The sequence below is a fragment of the Symphalangus syndactylus genome, chromosome 21 (assembly GCF_028878055.3).
Source record: "Symphalangus syndactylus isolate Jambi chromosome 21, NHGRI_mSymSyn1-v2.1_pri, whole genome shotgun sequence".
NCBI classification, from domain to species: domain Eukaryota; kingdom Metazoa; phylum Chordata; class Mammalia; order Primates; family Hylobatidae; genus Symphalangus; species Symphalangus syndactylus.
The window spans coordinates 88088594-88109836 of NC_072443.2; positions in this window are offsets into that span (position 1 = coordinate 88088594).

The following is a 21243-nucleotide window of genomic DNA, read 5'->3' on the forward strand; positions in this document are numbered from 1 at the left end:
ATTGAGCCTTTCTGAAACACTCTTTCTGTAGAAACTGCAATTGGACATTCTGAGCGCTAAGAGGCCTATATTGGGAAAAATAATATCTTCAAAAAAAACTTCACAGAAGCATTGTGTGAAACTTATTTCTGATATGTTCATTAAGCTAACAGAGTTAAACCATACTTTTGATTGAGCAGATCTGAACACTCTTTCTGTAGAAAATGCAACTGGACATTTGGAGCGCTAAGAGCGTAGTAGTGGAAAAAGGAATATATTCAAATATAAACTACACAAAAGCATTCTGTGAAACTTCTTTCTGATCTGAGCATTCAGCTAACAGAGTTAAACCATACTTTTGATTGAGCAGTTTTGAAACACTCTGTCTGTAGAAAATGCAACTGGACATTCGTAGCGCTAAGTGGGTAATAGTGGAAAAAAGTATATGTTCAAATATAAACTACACAGAAGCATTGTATGAAACTTCTTTCTGTTCTGTGCATTCAACTAACAGAGTTGAACCTTACTTTTGATTGAGCCGTTCTGAAACACTCTTTCTGTAGAAACTGCAATTGGACATTCTGAGCGCTAAGAGGCCTATATTGGGAAAAAGAATGTCTACAAATAAAAACTACACAGAAGAATTGTGTGAAACTCCTTTCTGTTCTGTTTGTTCAACTAAAAGCGTTGAACCTTAGTTTTGATTGAGCCGTTCTGAAACACTCTTTCTGTAGAAAATGCAAGTTTAGATTCGGAGCGCTAAGAGGGTAATAGTGGAAAAAGGAATGTCTCCAAATATAAACTACACAGAATCATTCTGTGAAACTTCTTTCTGATCTGTGCATTCAGCTAACAGAGTTAAACCATACTTTTGATTGAGCAGATCTGAACACTCTTTCTGTAGAAAATGCAACTGGACATTTGGAGCGCTAAGAGAGTAGTAGTGGAAAAAGCAATATATTAAAATATAAACTACACAGAAGCATTCTGTGAAACTTCTTTCGGATCTGAGCATTCAGCTAACAGAGTTAAACCATACTTTTGATTGAGCAGTTTTGAAACACTCTGTCTGTAGAAAATGCAACTGGACATTCGTAGCGCTAAGTGGGTAATAGTGGAAAAAAGAATATGTTCAAATATAAACTACACAGAAGCATTGTATGAAACTACTTTCTGTTCTGTGCATTCAACTAACAGAGTTGAACCTTACTTTTGATTGAGCCTTTCTGAAACACTCTTTCTGTAGAAACTGCAGTTGGACATTCTGAGCGCTAAGAGGCCTCTATTGGGAAAAATAATATCTTCAAATAAAAACTACACAGAAGCATTGTGTGAAACTTATTTCTGATATGTTCATTAAGCTAACAGAGTTAAACCATACTTTTGATTGCGCAGTTCTGAACACTCTTTCTGTAGAAAATGCAAGTGGACATTCGGAGCGCTAAGAGGGTAATAGTGGAAAAAGGAATATATTCAAATATAAACTACACAGTAGCATTCTGTGAAAATTCTTTCTGTTCTGTGCGTTCAACTTACAGAGTTGAACCTTCGTTTTGATTGAGCCGTTCTGAAACACTCTTTCTGTAGAAACTGCAATTGGACATGCTAAGCGCTAAGAGGCCTACATTGGGAAAAAGAATATCTTCAAATAAAAACTACACAGATGCATTCTGTGAAACTTATTTCTGATCTGTAAATTCAGTTAACAGAGATAAAACATATTTTTGATTGAGCAGTTATGAAACACTCTTTTTGTAGAAAATGCAAGTGGAGATTCGGAGCGCTAAGAGGGTAATAGTGGAAAAAGGAATGTCTTCAAATATAAACTACACAGAATCATTCGGTGAAACTTCTTTCTGATCTGTGCATTCAGCTAACAGAGTTAAACCATACTTTTGATTGAGCAGATCTGAACACTCTTTCTGTAGAAAATGCAACTGGACATTTGGAGCGCTAAGAGCTTAGTAGTGGAAAGAGGAATATATTCAAATATAAACTACACAGAAGCATTCTGTGAAACTTCTTTCTGATCTGAGCATTCAGCTAACAGAGTTAAACCATACTTTTGATTGAGCAGTTTTGAAACACTCTGTCTGTAGAAAATGCAACTGGACATTCGTAGCGCTAAGTGGGTAATAGTGGAAAAAAGAATATGTTCATATATAAACTACACAGAAGCATTGTATGAAACTTCTTTCTGTTCTGTGCATTCAACTAACAGAGTTGAACCTTACTTTTGATTGAGCCGTTCTGAAACACTCTTTCTGTAGAAACTGCAATTGGACATTCTGAGCGCTAAGAGGCCTATATTGGGAAAAAGAATGTCTACAAATAAAAACTACACAGAAGAATTGTGTTAAACTTCTTTCTGTTCTGTTTGTTCAACTAAAAGCGTTGAACTTTAGTTTTGATTGAGCCGTTCTGAAACACTCTTTCTGTAGAAAATGCAAGTGGAGATTCGGAGCGCTAAGAGGGTAATAGTGGAAAAAGGAATGTCTCCAAATATAAACTACACAGAATCATTCTGTGAAACTTCTTTCTGATCTGTGCATTCAGCTAACAGAGTTAAACCATACTTTTGATTGAGCAGATCTGAACACTCTTTCTGTAGAAAATGCAACTGGACATTTGGAGCGCTAAGAGAGTAGTAGTGGAAAAAGGAATATATTCAAATATAAACTACACAGAAGCATTCTGTGAAACTTCTTTCTGATCTGAGCATTCAGCTAACAGAGTTAAACCATACTTTTGATTGAGCAGTTTTGAAACACTCTGTCTGTAGAAAATGCAACTGGACATTCGTAGCGCTAAGTGGGTAATAGTGGAAAAAAGAATATGTTCAAATATAAACTACACAGAAGCATTGTATGAAACTTCTTTCTGTTCTGTGCATTCAACTAACAGAGTTAGGAGCTTACTTTTGATTGAGCCTTTCTGAAACACTCTTTCTGTAGAAACTGCAATTGGACATTCTGAGTGCTAAGAGGCCTATATTGGGAAAAATAATATCTTCAAAAAAAACTTCACAGAAGCATTGTGTGAAACTTATTTCTGATATGTTCATTAAGCTAACAGAGTTAAACCATACTTTTGATTGAGCAGATCTGAACACTCTTTCTGTAGAAAATGCAACTGGACATTTGGAGCGCTAAGAGCGTAGTAGTGGAAAAAGGAATATATTCAAATATAAACTACACAAAAGCATTCTGTGAAACTTCTTTCTGATCTGAGCATTCAGCTAACAGAGTTAAACCATACTTTTGATTGAGCAGTTTTGAAACACTCTGTCTGTAGAAAATGCAACTGGACATTCGTAGCGCTAAGTGGGTAATAGTGGAAAAAAGTATATGTTCAAATATAAACTACACAGAAGCATTGTATGAAACTTCTTTCTGTTCTGTGCATTCAACTAACAGAGTTGAACCTTACTTTTGATTGAGCCGTTCTGAAACACTCTTTCTGTAGAAACTGCAATTGGACATTCTGAGCGCTAAGAGGCCTATATTGGGAAAAAGAATGTCTACAAATAAAAACTACACAGAAGAATTGTGTGAAACTCCTTTCTGTTCTGTTTGTTCAACTAAAAGCGTTGAACCTTAGTTTTGATTGAGCCGTTCTGAAACACTCTTTCTGTAGAAAATGCAAGTGGAGATTCGGAGCGCTAAGAGGGTAATAGTGGAAAAAGGAATGTCTCCAAATATAAACTACACAGAATCATTCTGTGAAACTTCTTTCTGATCTGTGCATTCAGCTAACAGAGTTAAACCATACTTTTGATTGAGCAGATCTGAACACTCTTTCTGTAGAAAATGCAACTGGACATTTGGAGCGCTAAGAGAGTAGTAGTGGAAAAAGGAATATATTAAAATATAAACTACACAGAAGCATTCTGTGAAACTTCTTTCTGATCTGAGCATTCAGCTAACAGAGTTAAACCATACTTTTGATTGAGCAGTTTTGAAACACTCTGTCTGTAGAAAATGCAACTGGACATTCGTAGCGCTAAGTGGGTAATAGTGGAAAAAAGAATATGTTCAAATATAAACTACACAGAAGCATTGTATGAAACTACTTTCTGTTCTGTGCATTCAACTAACAGATTTGAACCTTACTTTTGATTGAGCCTTTCTGAAACACTCTTTCTGTAGAAACTGCAATTGGACATTCTGAGCGCTAAGAGGCCTCTATTGGGAAAAATAATATCTTCAAATAAAAACTACACAGAAGCATTGTGTGAAACTTATTTCTGATATGTTCATTAAGCTAACAGAGTTAAACCATACTTTTGATTGCGCAGTTCTGAACACTCTTTCTGTAGAAAATGCAAGTGGACATTCGGAGCGCTAAGAGGGTAATAGTGGAAAAAGGAATATATTCAAATATAAACTACACAGTAGCATTCTGTGAAAATTCTTTCTGTTCTGTGCGTTCAACTTACAGAGTTGAACCTTCGTTTTGATTGAGCCGTTCTGAAACACTCTTTCTGTAGAAACTGCAATTGGACATGCTAAGCGCTAAGAGGCCTACATTGGGAAAAAGAATATCTTCAAATAAAAACTACACAGATGCATTCTGTGAAACTTATTTCTGATCTGTAAATTCAGTTAACAGAGATAAAACATATTTTTGATTGAGCAGTTATGAAACACTCTTTTTGTAGAAAATGCAAGTGGAGATTCGGAGCGCTAAGAGGGTAATAGTGGAAAAAGGAATGTCTTCAAATATAAACTACACAGAATCATTCGGTGAAACTTCTTTCTGATCTGTGCATTCAGCTAACAGAGTTAAACCATACTTTTGATTGAGCAGATCTGAACACTCTTTCTGTAGAAAATGCAACTGGACATTTGGAGCGCTAAGAGCTTAGTAGTGGAAAGAGGAATATATTCAAATATAAACTACACAGAAGCATTCTGTGAAACTTCTTTCTGATCTGAGCATTCAGCTAACAGAGTTAAACCATACTTTTGATTGAGCAGTTTTGAAACACTCTGTCTGTAGAAAATGCAACTGGACATTCGTAGCGCTAAGTGGGTAATAGTGGAAAAAAGAATATGTTCATATATAAACTACACAGAAGCATTGTATGAAACTTCTTTCTGTTCTGTGCATTCAACTAACAGAGTTGAACCTTACTTTTGATTGAGCCGTTCTGAAACACTCTTTCTGTAGAAACTGCAATTGGACATTCTGAGCGCTAAGAGGCCTATATTGGGAAAAAGAATGTCTACAAATAAAAACTACACAGAAGAATTGTGTTAAACTTCTTTCTGTTCTGTTTGTTCAACTAAAAGCGTTGAACTTTAGTTTTGATTGAGCCGTTCTGAAACACTCTTTCTGTAGAAAATGCAAGTGGAGATTCGGAGCGCTAAGAGGGTAATAGTGGAAAAAGGAATGTCTCCAAATATAAACTACACAGAATCATTCTGTGAAACTTCTTTCTGATCTGTGCATTCAGCTAACAGAGTTAAACCATACTTTTGATTGAGCAGATCTGAACACTCTTTCTGTAGAAAATGCAACTGGACATTTGGAGCGCTAAGAGAGTAGTAGTGGAAAAAGGAATATATTCAAATATAAACTACACAGAAGCATTCTGTGAAACTTCTTTCTGATCTGAGCATTCAGCTAACAGAGTTAAACCATACTTTTGATTGAGCAGTTTTGAAACACTCTGTCTGTAGAAAATGCAACTGGACATTCGTAGCGCTAAGTGGGTAATAGTGGAAAAAAGAATATGTTCAAATATAAACTACACAGAAGCATTGTATGAAACTTCTTTCTGTTCTGTGCATTCAACTAACAGAGTTAGGAGCTTACTTTTGATTGAGCCTTTCTGAAACACTCTTTCTGTAGAAACTGCAATTGGACATTCTGAGTGCTAAGAGGCCTATATTGGGAAAAATAATATCTTCAAAAAAAACTTCACAGAAGCATTGTGTGAAACTTATTTCTGATATGTTCATTAAGCTAACAGAGTTAAACCATACTTTTGATTGAGCAGATCTGAACACTCTTTCTGTAGAAAATGCAACTGGACATTTGGAGCGCTAAGAGCGTAGTAGTGGAAAAAGGAATATATTCAAATATAAACTACACAAAAGCATTCTGTGAAACTTCTTTCTGATCTGAGCATTCAGCTAACAGAGTTAAACCATACTTTTGATTGAGCAGTTTTGAAACACTCTGTCTGTAGAAAATGCAACTGGACATTCGTAGCGCTAAGTGGGTAATAGTGGAAAAAAGTATATGTTCAAATATAAACTACACAGAAGCATTGTATGAAACTTCTTTCTGTTCTGTGCATTCAACTAACAGAGTTGAACCTTACTTTTGATTGAGCCGTTCTGAAACACTCTTTCTGTAGAAACTGCAATTGGACATTCTGAGCGCTAAGAGGCCTATATTGGGAAAAAGAATGTCTACAAATAAAAACTACACAGAAGAATTGTGTGAAACTCCTTTCTGTTCTGTTTGTTCAACTAAAAGCGTTGAACCTTAGTTTTGATTGAGCCGTTCTGAAACACTCTTTCTGTAGAAAATGCAAGTGGAGATTCGGAGCGCTAAGAGGGTAATAGTGGAAAAAGGAATGTCTCCAAATATAAACTACACAGAATCATTCTGTGAAACTTCTTTCTGATCTGTGCATTCAGCTAACAGAGTTAAACCATACTTTTGATTGAGCAGATCTGAACACTCTTTCTGTAGAAAATGCAACTGGACATTTGGAGCGCTAAGAGAGTAGTAGTGGAAAAAGGAATATATTAAAATATAAACTACACAGAAGCATTCTGTGAAACTTCTTTCTGATCTGAGCATTCAGCTAACAGAGTTAAACCATACTTTTGATTGAGCAGTTTTGAAACACTCTGTCTGTAGAAAATGCAACTGGACATTCGTAGCGCTAAGTGGGTAATAGTGGAAAAAAGAATATGTTCAAATATAAACTACACAGAAGCATTGTATGAAACTACTTTCTGTTCTGTGCATTCAACTAACAGAGTTGAACCTTACATTTGATTGAGCCTTTCTGAAACACTCTTTCTGTAGAAACTGCAATTGGACATTCTGAGCGCTAAGAGGCCTCTATTGGGAAAAATAATATCTTCAAATAAAAGCTACACAGAAGCATTGTGTGAAACTTATTTCTGATATGTTCATTAAGCTAACAGAGTTAAACCATACTTTTGATTGCGCAGTTCTGAACACTCTTTCTGTAGAAAATGCAAGTGGACATTCGGAGCGCTAAGAGGGTAATAGTGGAAAAAGGAATATATTCAAATATAAACTACACAGTAGCATTCTGTGAAAATACTTTCTGTTCTGTGCGTTCAACTTACAGAGTTGAACCTTCGTTTTGATTGAGGCGTTCTGAAACACTCTTTCTGTAGAAACTGCAATTGGACATGCTAAGCGCTAAGAGGCCTACATTGGGAAAAAGAATATCTTCAAATAAAAACTACACAGATGCATTCTGTGAAACTTATTTCTGATCTGTAAATTCAGTTAACAGAGATAAAACATATTTTTGATTGAGCAGTTATGAAACACTCTTTTTGTAGAAAATGCAAGTGGAGATTCGGAGCGCTAAGAGGGTAATAGTGGAAAAAGGAATGTCTTCAAATATAAACTACACAGAATCATTCGGTGAAACTTCTTTCTGATCTGTGCATTCAGCTAACAGAGTTAAACCATACTTTTGATTGAGCAGATCTGAACACTGTTTCTGTAGAAAATGCAACTGGACATTTGGAGCGCTAAGAGCTTAGTAGTGGAAAGAGGAATATATTCAAATATAAACTACACAGAAGCATTCTGTGAAACTTCTTTCTGATCTGAGCATTCAGCTAACAGAGTTAAACCATACTTTTGATTGAGCAGTTTTGAAACACTCTGTCTGTAGAAAATGCAACTGGACATTCGTAGCGCTAAGTGGGTAATAGTGGAAAAAAGAATATGTTCATATATAAACTACACAGAAGCATTGAATGAAACTTCTTTCTGTTCTGTGCATTCAACTAACAGAGTTGAACCTTACTTTTGATTGAGCCGTTCTGAAACACTCTTTCTGTAGAAACTGCAATTGGACATTCTGAGCGCTAAGAGGCCTATATTGGGAAAAAGAATGTCTACAAATAAAAACTACACAGAAGAATTGTGTTAAACTTCTTTCTGTTCTGTTTGTTCAACTAAAAGCGTTGAACTTTAGTTTTGATTGAGCCGTTCTGAAACACTCTTTCTGTAGAAAATGCAAGTGGAGATTCGGAGCGCTAAGAGGGTAATAGTGGAAAAAGGAATGTCTCCAAATATAAACTACACAGAATCATTCTGTGAAACTTCTTTCTGATCTGTGCATTCAGCTAACAGAGTTAAACCATACTTTTGATTGAGAAGATCTGAACACTCTTTCTGTAGAAAATGCAACTGGACATTTGGAGCGCTAAGAGAGTAGTAGTGGAAAAAGGAATATATTCAAATATAAACTACACAGAAGCATTCTGTGAAACTTCTTTCTGATCTGAGCATTCAGCTAACAGAGTTAAACCATACTTTTGATTGAGCAGTTTTGAAACACTCTGTCTGTAGAAAATGCAACTGGACATTCGTAGCGCTAAGTGGGTAATAGTGGAAAAAGAATATGTTCAAATATAAACTACACAGAAGCATTGTATGAAACTTCTTTCTGTTCTGTGCATTCAACTAACAGAGTTAGGAGCTTACTTTTGATTGAGCCTTTCTGAAACACTCTTTCTGTAGAAACTGCAATTGGACATTCTGAGCGCTAAGAGGCCTATATTGGGAAAAATAATATCTTCAAAAAAAACTTCACAGAAGCATTGTGTGAAACTTATTTCTGATATGTTCATTAAGCTAACAGAGTTAAACCATACTTTTGATTGAGCAGATCTGAACACTCTTTCTGTAGAAAATGCAACTGGACATTTGGAGCGCTAAGAGCGTAGTAGTGGAAAAAGGAATATATTCAAATATAAACTACACAAAAGCATTCTGTGAAACTTCTTTCTGATCTGAGCATTCAGCTAACAGAGTTAAACCATACTTTTGATTGAGCAGTTTTGAAACACTCTGTCTGTAGAAAATGCAACTGGACATTCATAGCGCTAAGTGGGTAATAGTGGAAAAAAGTATATGTTCAAATATAAACTACACAGAAGCATTGTATGAAACTTCTTTCTGTTCTGTGCATTCAACTAACAGAGATGAACCTTACTTTTGATTGAGCCGTTCTGAAACACTCTTTCTGTAGAAACTGCAATTGGACATTCTGAGCGCTAAGAGGCCTATATTGGGAAAAAGAATGTCTACAAATAAAAACTACACAGAAGAATTGTGTGAAACTCCTTTCTGTTCTGTTTGTTCAACTAAAAGCGTTGAACCTTAGTTTTGATTGAGCCGTTCTGAAACACTCTTTCTGTAGAAAATGCAAGTGGAGATTCGGAGCGCTAAGAGGGTAATAGTGGAAAAAGGAATGTCTCCAAATATAAACTACACAGAATCATTCTGTGAAACTTCTTTCTGATCTGTGCATTCAGGTAACAGAGTTAAACCATACTTTTGATTGAGCAGATCTGAACACTCTTTCTGTAGAAAATGCAACTGGACATTTGGAGCGCTAAGAGAGTAGTAGTGGAAAAAGGAATATATTAAAATATAAACTACACAGAAGCATTCTGTGAAACTTCTTTCTGATCTGAGCATTCAGCTAACAGAGTTAAACCATACTTTTGATTGAGCAGTTTTGAAACACTCTGTCTGTAGAAAATGCAACTGGACATTCGTAGCGCTAAGTGGGTAATAGTGGAAAAAAGAATATGTTCAAATATAAACTACACAGAAGCATTGTATGAAACTACTTTCTGTTCTGTGCATTCAACTAACAGAGTTGAACCTGACTTTTGATTGAGCCTTTCTGAAACACTCTTTCTGTAGAAACTGCAATTGGACATTCTGAGCGCTAAGAGGCCTCTATTGGGAAAAATAATATCTTCAAATAAAAACTACACAGAAGCATTGTGTGAAACTTATTTCTGATATGTTCATTAAGCTAACAGAGTTAAACCATACTTTTGATTGCGCAGTTCTGAACACTCTTTCTGTAGAAAATGCAAGTGGACATTCGGAGCGCTAAGAGGGTCATAGTGGAAAAAGGAATATATTCAAATATAAACTACACAGTAGCATTCTGTGAAAATTCTTTCTGTTCTGTGCGTTCAACTTACAGAGTTGAACCTTCGTTTTGATTGAGCCGTTCTGAAACACTCTTTCTGTAGAAACTGCAATTGGACATGCTAAGCGCTAAGAGGCCTACATTGGGAAAAAGAATATCTTCAAATAAAAACTACACAGATGCATTCTGTGAAACTTATTTCTGATCTGTAAATTCAGTTAACAGAGATAAAACATATTTTTGATTGAGCAGTTATGAAACACTCTTTTTGTAGAAAATGCAAGTGGAGATTCGGAGCGCTAAGAGGGTAATAGTGGAAAAAGGAATGTCTTCAAATATAAACTACACAGAATCATTCGGTGAAACTTCTTTCTGATCTGTGCATTCAGCTAACAGAGTTAAACCATACTTTTGATTGAGCAGATCTGAACACTCTTTCTGTAGAAAATGCAACTGGACATTTGGAGCGCTAAGAGCTTAGTAGTGGAAAGAGGAATATATTCAAATATAAACTACACAGAAGCATTCTGTGAAACTTCTTTCTGATCTGAGCATTCAGCTAACAGAGTTAAACCATACTTTTGATTGAGCAGTTTTGAAACACTCTGTCTGTAGAAAATGCAACTGGACATTCGTAGCGCTAAGTGGGTAATAGTGGAAAAAAGAATATGTTCATATATAAACTACACAGAAGCATTGTATGAAACTTCTTTCTGTTCTGTGCATTCAACTAACAGAGTTGAACCTTACTTTTGATTGAGCCGTTCTGAAACACTCTTTCTGTAGAAACTGCAATTGGACATTCTGAGCGCTAAGAGGCCTATATTGGGAAAAAGAATGTCTACAAATAAAAACTACACAGAAGAATTGTGTTAAACTTCTTTCTGTTCTGTTTGTTCAACTAAAAGCGTTGAACTTTAGTTTTGATTGAGCCGTTCTGAAACACTCTTTCTGTAGAAAATGCAAGTGGAGATTCGGAGCGCTAAGAGGGTAATAGTGGAAAAAGGAATGTCTCCAAATATAAACTACACAGAATCATTCTGTGAAACTTCTTTCTGATCTGTGCATTCAGCTAACAGAGTTAAACCATACTTTTGATTGAGCAGATCTGAACACTCTTTCTGTAGAAAATGCAACTGGACATTTGGAGCGCTAAGAGAGTAGTAGTGGAAAAAGGAATATATTCAAATATAAACTACACAGAAGCATTCTGTGAAACTTCTTTCTGATCTGAGCATTCAGCTAACAGAGTTAAACCATACTTTTGATTGAGCAGTTTTGAAACACTCTGTCTGTAGAAAATGCAACTGGACATTCGTAGCGCTAAGTGGGTAATAGTGGAAAAAAGAATATGTTCAAATATAAAGTACACAGAAGCATTGTATGAAACTTCTTTCTGTTCTGTGCATTCAACTAACAGAGTTAGGAGCTTACTTTTGATTGAGCCTTTCTGAAACACTCTTTCTGTAGAAACTGCAATTGGACATTCTGAGCGCTAAGAGGCCTATATTGGGAAAAATAATATCTTCAAAAAAAACTTCACGGAAGCATTGTGTGAAACTTATTTCTGATATGTTCATTAAGCTAACAGAGTTAAACCATACTTTTGATTGAGCAGATCTGAACACTCTTTCTGTAGAAAATGCAACTGGACATTTGGAGCGCTAAGAGCGTAGTAGTGGAAAAAGGAATATATTCAAATATAAACTACACAAAAGCATTCTGTGAAACTTCTTTCTGATCTGAGCATTCAGCTAACAGAGTTAAACCATACTTTTGATTGAGCAGTTTTGAAACACTCTGTCTGTAGAAAATGCAACTGGACATTCGTAGCGCTAAGTGGGTAATAGTGGAAAAAAGTATATGTTCAAATATAAACTACACAGAAGCATTGTATGAAACTTCTTTCTGTTCTGTGCATTCAACTAACAGAGTTGAACCTTACTTTTGATTGAGCCGTTCTGAAACACTCTTTCTGTAGAAACTGCAATTGGACATTCTGAGCGCTAAGAGGCCTATATTGGGAAAAAGAATGTCTACAAATAAAAACTACACAGAAGAATTGTGTGAAACTCCTTTCTGTTCTGTTTGTTCAACTAAAAGCGTTGAACCTTAGTTTTGATTGAGCTGTTCTGAAACACTCTTTCTGTAGAAAATGCAAGTGGAGATTCGGAGCGCTAAGAGGGTAATAGTGGAAAAAGGAATGTCTCCAAATATAAACTACACAGAATCATTCTGTGAAACTTCTTTCTGATCTGTGCATTCAGCTAACAGAGTTAAACCATACTTTTGATTGAGCAGATCTGAACACTCTTTCTGTAGAAAATGCAACTGGACATTTGGAGCGCTAAGAGAGTAGTAGTGGAAAAAGGAATATATTAAAATATAAACTACACAGAAGCATTCTGTGAAACTTCTTTCTGATCTGAGCATTCAGCTAACAGACTTAAACCATACTTTTGATTGAGCAGTTTTGAAACACTCTGTCTGTAGAAAATGCAACTAGATATTCGTAGCGCTAAGTGGGTAATAGTGGAAAAAAGAATATGTTCAAATATAAACTACACAGAAGCATTGTATGAAACTTCTTTCTGTTCTGTGCATTCAACTAACAGAGTTGAACCTTACTTTTGATTGAGCCTTTCTGAAACACTCTTTCTGTAGAAACTGCAATTGGACATTCTGAGCGCTAAGAGGCCTATATTGGGAAAAATAATATCTTCAAATAAAAACTACACAGAAGCATTGTGTGAAACTTATTTCTGATATGTTCATTAAGCTAACAGAGTTAAACCATACTTTTGATTGCGCAGTTCTGAACACTCTTTCTGTAGAAAATGCAAGTGGACATTCGGAGCGCTAAGAGGGTAATAGTGGAAAAAGGAATATATTCAAATATAAACTACACAGTAGCATTCTGTGAAAATTCATTCTGTTCTGTGCATTCAACTAACAGAGTTGAACCTTACTTTTGATTGAGCCATTCTGAAACACTCTTTCTGTAGAAACTGCAATTGGACATGCTAAGCGCTAAGAGGCCTACATTGGGAAAAAGAATATCTTCAAATGAAAACTACACAGATGCATTCTGTGAAACTTATTTCTGATCTGTAAATTCAGTTAACAGAGATAAAACATATTTTTGATTGAGCAGTTATGAAACACTCTTTTTGTAGAAAATGCAAGTGGAGATTCGGAGCGCTAAGAGGGTAATAGTGGAAAAAGGAATGTCTTCAAATATAAACTACACAGAATCATTCGGTGAAACTTCTTTCTGATCTGTGCATTCAGCTAACAGAGTTAAACCATACTTTTGATTGAGCAGATCTGAACACTCTTTCTGTAGAAAATGCAACTGGACATTTGGAGTGCTAAGAGCGTAGTAGTGGAAAAAGGAATATATTCAAATATAAACTACACAGAAGCATTCTGTGAAACTTCTTTCTGATCTGAGCATTCAGCTAACAGAGTTAAACCATACATTTGATTGAGCAGTTTTGAAACACTCTGTCTGTAGAAAATGCAACTGGACATTCGTAGCGCTAAGTGGGTAATAGTGGAAAAAAGAATATGTTCAAATATAAACTACACAGAAGCATTGTATGAAACTTCTTTCTGTTCTGTGCATTCAACTAACAGAGTTGAACCTTACTTTTGATTGAGCCTTTCTGAAACACTCTTTCTGTAGAAACTGCAATTGGACATTCTGAGCGCTAAGAGGCCTATATTGGGAAAAATAATATCTTCAAATAAAAACTTCACAGAAGCATTGTGTGAAACTTATTTCTGATATATTCATTAAGCTAACAGAGTTAAACCATACTTTTGATTGCGCAGTTCTGAACACTCTTTCTGTAGAAAATGCAATTGGACATTCGGAGCGCTAAGAGGGTAATAGTGGAAAAAGGAATATATTCAAATATAAACTACACAGTAGCATTCTGTGAAAATTCTTTCTGTTCTGTGCATTCAACTAACAGAGTTGAACCTTACTTTTGATTGAGCCGTTCTGAAACACTCTTTCTGTAGAAACTGCAATTGGACATGCTAAGCGCTAAGAGGCCTACATTGGGAAAAAGTATATCTTCAAATAAAAACTACACAGATGCATTCTGTGAAACTTATTTCTGATCTGTAAATTCAGTTAACAGAGATAAAACATATTTTTGATTGAGCAGTTATGAAACAGTCTTTTTGTAGAAAATGCAAGTGGAGATTCAGAGCGCTAAGAGGGTAATAGTGGAAAAAGGAATGTCTTCAAAAATAAACTACACAGAATCATTCGGTGAAACTTCTTTCTGATCTGTGCATTCAGCTAACAGAGTTAAACCATACTTTTGATTGAGCAGATCTGAACACTCTTTCTGTAGAAAATGCAACTGGACATTTGGAGCGCTAAGAGCGTAGTAGTGGAAAAAGGAATATATTCAAATATAAACTACACAGAAGCATTCTGTGAAACTTCTTTCTGATCTGAGCATTCAGCTAACAGAGTTAAACCATACTTTTGATTGAGCAGTTTTGAAACACTCTGTCTGTAGAAAATGCAACTGGACATTCGTAGCGCTAAGTGGGTAATAGTGGAAAAAAGAATATGTTCAAATATAAACTACACAGAAGCATTGTATGAAACTACTTTCTGTTCTGTGCATTCAACTAACAGAGTGGAACCTTACTTTTGATTGAGCCTTTCTGAAACACTCTTTCTGTAGAAACTGCAATTGGACATTCTGAGCGCTAAGAGGCCTATATTGGGAAAAATAATATCTTCAAATAAAAACTACACAGAAGCATTGGGTGAAACTTATTTCTGATATGTTCATTAAGCTAACAGAGTTAAACCATACTTTTGATTGCGCAGTTCTGAACACTCTTTCTGTAGAAAATGCAAGTGGACATTCGGAGCGCTAAGAGGGTAATAGTGGAAAAAGGAATATATTCAAATATAAACTACACAGTAGCATTCTGTGAAAATTCTTTCTGTTCTGTGCATTCAACTAACAGAGTTGAACCTTACTTTTGATTGAGCCGTTCTGAAACACTCTTTCTGTAGAAACTGCAATTGGACATGCTAAGCGCTAAGAGTCCTACATTGGGAAAAAGAATATCTTCAAATAAAAACTACACAGATGCATACTGTGAAACTTATTTCTGATCTGTAAATTCAGTTAACAGAGATAAAACATATTTTTGATTGAGCAGTTATGAAACACTCTTTTTGTAGAAAATGCAAGTGGAGATTCGGAGCGCTAAGAGGGTAATAGTGGAAAAAGGAATGTCTTCAAATATAAACTACACAGAATCATTCGGTGAAACTTCTTTCTGATCTGTGCATTCAGCTAACAGAGTTAAACCATACTTTTGATTGAGCAGATCTGAACACTCTTTCTGTAGAAAATGCAACTGGACATTTGGAGCGCTAAGAGCGTAGTAGTGGAAAAAGGAATATATTCAAATATAAACTACACAGAAGCATTCTGTGAAACTTCTTTCTGATCTGAGCATTCAGCTAACAGAGTTAAAGCATACTTTTGATTGAGCAGTTTTGAAACACTCTGTCTGTAGAAAATGCAACTGGACATTCGTAGCGCTAAGTGGGTAATAGTGGAAAAAAGAATATGTTCAAATATAAACTACACAGAAGCATTTTATGAAACTTCTTTCTCTTCTGTGCATTCAACTAACAGAGTTGAACCTTACTTTTGATTGAGCCGTTCTGAAACACTCTTTCTGTAGAAACTGCAAATTGACATTCTGAGCGCTAAGAGGCCGATATTGGGAAAAAGAATGTCTACAAATAAAAACTACACAGAAGAATTTTGTGAAACTTCTTTCTTTTCTGTTTGTTCAACTGAAAGAGTTGAACCTTAGTTTTGATTGAGCCATTCTGAAACACTCTTTCTGTAGAAAATGCAAGTTGAGATTCGGAGCGCTAAGAGGGTAATAGTGGAAAAAGGAATGTCTCCAAATATAAACTACACAGAATCATTCTGTGAAACTTCTTTCTGATCTGTGCATTCAGCTAACAGAGTTAAACCATACTTTTGATTCAGCAAATCTGAACACTCTTTCTGTAGAAAATGCAACTGGACATTTGGAGCGCTAAGAGAGTAGTAGTGGAAAAAGGAATATATTCAAATATAAACTACACAGAAGCATTCAGTGAAACTTCTTTCTGATCTGAGCATTCAGCTAACAGAGTTAAACCATACTTTTGATTGAGCAGTTTTGAAACACTCTGTCTGTAGAAAATGCAACTGGACATTCGTAGCGCTAAGTGGGTAATAGTGGAAAAAAGAATATGTTCAAATATAAACTACACAGAAGCATTGTATGAAACTTCTTTCTGTTCTGTGCATTCAACTAACAGAGTTGAACCTTACATTTGATTGAGCCTTTCTGAAACACTCTTTCTGTAGAAACTGCAATTGGACATTCTGAGCGCTAAGAGGCCTCTATTGGGAAAAATAATATCTTCAAATAAAAACTACACAGAAGCATTGTGTGAAACTTATTTCTGATATGTTCATTAAGCTAACAGAGTTAAACTATACTTTTGATTGCGCAGTTCTGAACACTCTTTCTGTAGAAAATGCAAGTGGACATTCGGAGCGCTAAGAGGGTAATAGTGGAAAAAGGAATATATTCAAATATAAACTACACAGTAGCATTCTGTGAAAATACTTTCTGTTCTGTGCATTCAACTAACAGAGTTGAACCTTACTTTTGATTGAGCCGTTCTGAAACACTCTTTCTGTAGAAACTGCAATTGGACATGCTAAGCGCTAAGAGGCCTACATTGGGAAAAAGAATATCTTCAAATAAAAACTACACAGATGCATTCTGTGAAACTTATTTCTGATCTGTAAATTCAGTTAACAGAGATAAAACATATTTTTGATTGAGCAGTTATGAAACACTCTTTTTGTAGGAAATGCAAGTGGAGATTCGGAGCGCTAAGAGGGTAATAGTTGAAAAAGGAATGTCTTCAAATATAAACTACACAGAATCATTCGGTGAAACTTCTTTCTGATCTGTGCATTCAGCTAACAGAGTTAAACCATACTTTTGATTGAGCAGATCTGAACACTCTTTCTGTAGAAAATGCAACTGGACATTTGGAGCGCTAAGAGCGTAGTAGTGGAAAAAGGAATATATTCAAATATAAACTACACAGAAGCATTCTGTGAAACTTCTTTCTGATCTGAGCATTCAGCTAACAGAGTTAAACCATACTTTTGATTGAGCAGATCTGAACACTCTTTCTGTAGAAAATGCAACTGGACATTTGGAGCGCTAAGAGAGTAGTAGTGGAAAAAGGAATATATTCAAATATAAACTACACAGAAGCATTCTGTGAAACTTCTTTCTGATCTGAGCATTCAGCTAACAGAGTTAAACCATACTTTTGATTGAGCAGTTTTGAAACACTCTGTCTGTAGAAAATGCAACAGGACATTCGTAGCGCTAAGTGGGTAATAGTGGAAAAAAGAATATGTTCAAATATAAACTACACAGAAGCATTCTGTGAAACTTCTTTCTGTTCTGTGCATTCAACTAACAGAGTTGAACCTTACTTTTGATTGAGCCGTTCTGAAACACTCTTTCTGTAGAAACTGCAATTGGACATTCTGAGCGCTAAGTGGCCTATATTGGGAAAAAGAATGTCTACAAATAAAAACTACACAGAAGAATTGTGTGAAACTTCTTTCTGTTCTGTTTGTTCAACTAAAAGAGTTGAACCTTAGTTTTGATTGAGCCGTTCTGAAACACTCTTTCTGTAGAAAATGCAAGTGGAGATTCGGAGCGCTAAGAGGGTAATAGTGGAAAAAGGAATGTCTCCAAATATAAACTACACAGAATCATTCTGTGAAACTTTTTCTGATCTGTGCATTCAGCTAACAGAGTTAAACCATACTTTTGATTGAGCAGATCTGAACACTCTTTCTGTAGAAAATGCAACTGGACATTTGGAGCAATAAGAGAGTAGTTGTGGAAAAAGGAATATATTCAAATATAAACTACACAGAAGCATTCTGTGAAACTTCTTTCTGATCTGAGCATTCAGCTAACAGAGTTAAACCATACTTTTGATTGAGCAGTTTTGAAACACTCTGTCTGTAGAAAATGCAACTGGACATTCGTAGCGCTAAGTGGGTAATAGTGGAAAAAAGAATATGTTCAAATATAAACTACACAGAAGCATTGTATGAAACTTCTTTCTGTTCTGTGCATTCAACTAACAGAGTTGAACCTTACTTTTGATTGAGCCGTTCTGAAACACTCTTTCTGTAGAAACTGCAATTGGACATTCTGAGCGCAAAGAGGCCTATATTGGGAAAAGGAATGTCTACAAATAAAAACTACACAGAAGAATTGTGTGAAACTTCTTTCTGTTCTGTTTGTTCAACTGAAAGAGCTGAACCTTAGTTTTGATTGAGCCGTTCTGAAACACTCTTTCTGTAGAAAATGCAAGTGGAGATTCGGAGCGCTAAGAGGGTAATAGTGGAAAAAGGAATGTCTCCAAATATAAACTACACAGAATCATTCTGTGAAACTTCTTTCTGATCTGTGCATTCAGCTAACAGAGTTAAACCATACTTTTGATTGAGCAGATCTGAACACTGTTTCTGTAGAAAATGCAACTGGACATTTGGAGCGCTAAGTGAGTAGTAGTGGAAAAAGTAATATATTCAAATATAAACTACACAGAAGCATTCTGTGAAACTTCTTTCTGATCTGAGCATTCAGCTAACAGAGTTAAACCATACTTTTGATTGAGCAGTTTTGAAACACTCTGTCTGTAGAAAATGCAACTGGACATTCGTAGCGCTAAGTGGGTAATAGTGGAAAAAAGAATATGTTCAAATATAAACTACACAGAAGCATTGTATGAAACTTCTTCCTGTTCTGTGCATTCAACTAACAGAGTTGAACCTTACTTTTGATTGAGCCTTTCTGAAACACTCTTTCTGTAGAAACTGCAATTGGATATTCTGAGCGCTAAGAGGCCTATATTGGGAAAAATAATATCTTCAAATAAAAACTTCACAGAAGCATTGTGTGAAACTTATTTCTGATATGTTCATTAAGCTAACAGAGTTAAACCATACTTTTGATTGCGCAGTTCTGAACACTCTTTCTGTAGAAAATGCAAGTGGACATTCGGAGCGCTAAGAGGGTAATAGTGGAAAAAGGAATATATTCAAATATAAACTACACAGTAGCATTCTGTGAAAATTCTTTCTGTTCTGTGCATTCAACTAACAGAGTTGAACCTTACTTTTGATTGAGCCGTTCTGAAACACTCTTTCTGTAGAAACTGCAATTGGACATGCTAAGCGCTAAGAGGCCTACATTGGGAAAAAGTATATCTTCAAATAAAAACTACACAGATGCATTCTGTGAAACTTATTTCTGATCTGTAAATTCAGTTAACAGAGATAAAACATATTTTTGATTGAGCAGTTATGAAACACTCTTTTTGTAGAAAATGCAAGTGGAGATACAGAGCGCTAAGAGGGTAATAGTGGAAAAAGGAATGTCTTCAAAAATAAACTACACAGAATCATTCGGTGAAACTTCTTTCTGATCTGTGCATTCAGCTAACAGAGTTAAACCATACTTTTGATTGAGCAGATCTGAACACTCTTTCTGTAGAAAATGCAACTGGACATTTGGAGCGCTAAGAGCGTAGTAGTGGAAAAAGAATATATTCAAATATAAACTACACAGAAGCATTCTGTGAAACTTCTTTCTGATCTGAGCATTCAGCTAACAGAGTTAAACCATACTTTTGATTGAGCAGTTTTGAAACACTCTGTCTGTAGAAAATGCAACTGGACATTCGTAGCGCTAAGTGGGTAATAGTGGAAAAAAGAATATGTTCAAATATAAACTACACAGAAGCATTGTATGAAACTACTTTCTGTTCTGTGCATTCAACTAACAGAGTTGAACCTTACTTTTGATTGAGCCTTTCTGAAACACTCTTTCTGTAGAAACTGCAATTGGACATTCTGAGCGCTAAGAGGCCTATATGGGAAAAATAATATCTTCAAATAAAAACTACACAGAAGCATTGGGTGAAACTTATTTCTGATATGTTCATTAAGCTAACAGAGTTAAACCATACTTTTGATTGCGCAGTTCTGAACACTCTTTCTGTAGAAAATGCAAGTGGACATTCGGAGCGCTAAGAGGGTAATAGTGGAAAAAGGAATATATTCAAATATAAACTACACAGTAGCATTCTGTGAAAATTCTTTCTGTTCTGTGCATTCAACTAACAGAGTTGAACCTTACTTTTGATTGAGCCGTTCTGAAACACTCTTTCTGTAGAAACTGCAATTGGACATGCTAAGCGCTAAGAGTTCTACATTGGGAAAAAGAATATCTTCAAATAAAAACTACACAGATGCATACTGTGAAACTTATTTCTGATCTGTAAATTCAGTTAACAGAGATAAAACATATTTTTGATTGAGCAGTTATGAAACACTCTTTTTGTAGAAAATGCAAGTGGAGATTCGGAGCGCTAAGAGGGTAATAGTGGAAAAAGGAATGTCTTCAAATATAAACTACACAGAATCATTCGGTGAAACTTCTTTCTGATCTGTGCATTCAGCTAACAGAGTTAAACCATACTTTTGATTGAGCAGATCTGAACACTCTTTCTGTAGAAAATGCAACTGGACATTTCGAGCGCTAAGAGCGTAGTAGTGGAAAAAGGAATATATTCAAATATAAACTACACAGAAGCATTCTGTGAAACTTCTTTCTGATCTGAGCATTCAGCTAACAGAGTTAAACCATACTTTTGATTGAGCAGTTTTGAAACACTCTGTCTGTAGAAAATGCAACTGGACATTCGTAGCGCTAAGTGGGTAATAGTGGAAAAAAGAATATGTTCAAATATAAACTACACAGAAGCATTGTATGAAACTTCTTTCTGTTCTGTGCATTCAACTAACAGAGTTGAACCTTACTTTTGATTGAGCCGTTCGGAAACACTCTTTCTGTAGAAACTGCAACTGGACATTCTGAGCGCTAAGAGGCCTATATTGGGAAAAAGA